General features: G+C 33.7%; 1 protein-coding gene across 12 annotated transcripts in view; it reads right to left on the reverse strand.

The window, feature by feature from the left end:
* The window catches only part of PARP8 (poly(ADP-ribose) polymerase family member 8), a 454,001-nt gene that overhangs the window by 256,135 nt on the left and 196,824 nt on the right, over positions 1–1,042 (reverse strand). The gene's annotated exons all lie outside the window — the stretch shown is intronic.

Genomic DNA, 1,042 nt, shown 5'->3' on the forward strand with positions numbered 1-1,042 from the left:
TGGACATTAGGTGCAATAGCCATGACTTTGTTTTAATCTCTTGGGTTTGTTAAATGTTCCTAATTCTTCATTACCAACATGGAAGTGCTATAGGAAGTTAAGAAATACTGCATTTTATTAGCTCCCAATGTACATATTGATACAAGTTTGGGTCATTCACCATTATATTGCCCCTTATTAAGACAAATCAATAAATCCATCAGAACAAGCAAAGCCCAAGTACTATTTAAGGAACCTCAAAGAATAGTTTTTAACTGAAGCTGAACGAAAAGTTGACTAAAAGCTTTCTGAGCTTCAAGAACTAATATTAAATACTTTTTTGGTCAAAGAAATCTAATTCTATTACAGTTTTCACATCTTTCAAAATTTCTATGACAACATTTTGAACTGTATCAAAAACCAGAAGGCCAAATGATTTTGCTAATAAATTCTTTGCAACAAGTCTCAACATTCTAACAGAATTTGAAAACAGTTATAAGTAACCTTGAACTTTAAGCCTCATAAATTAAAAAGGTGCCATAACAGAAACTGATGACAGAATTTTTAAGAGGAGAACAAGCAAGGGAAATAGTTGATTATCTATCTTTCCTTTTTAACTCTGCTTTCTAAATAGAAGTTCAGACTTGTGTTCTTTCAAGAATGTTATACCTTTAATATTCAAAAGGTCTTCAAAGGATGAGTGGAAGTAACAACTAACAGTATCCAGGCAACATTTAACTCTCTAAACCTGCCACCAAATTTGAAAACCAAAACTGAGTAGGCTGAAAAAACAGGAACGTTATTTTGTATAGTTCATCTTTACCTGACTAGACTACAAGCTAAAATCTATATCCGGTCGTCAAGAGAAGCAAGCACTACTTTGGATGGGCTTGTTTGATTGTATCTTGTCTTCTGAGCTTTGCTTTTCTTAGGCAGTTTTTCTTCCTCGCTGCTAACATCCCTGTCTCAGAGGTGTTTTTAATCTCAGTTCCACAGTTTAAGAACATACGTGTTACATAAAACATTCGTGAATTATGCTCATGGCTGCTGATGGAGTGTTTTT

The sequence above is a fragment of the Monodelphis domestica genome, chromosome 3 (genome assembly GCF_027887165.1).
Source record: "Monodelphis domestica isolate mMonDom1 chromosome 3, mMonDom1.pri, whole genome shotgun sequence".
Classification (NCBI taxonomy): Eukaryota; Metazoa; Chordata; class Mammalia; order Didelphimorphia; family Didelphidae; genus Monodelphis; species Monodelphis domestica.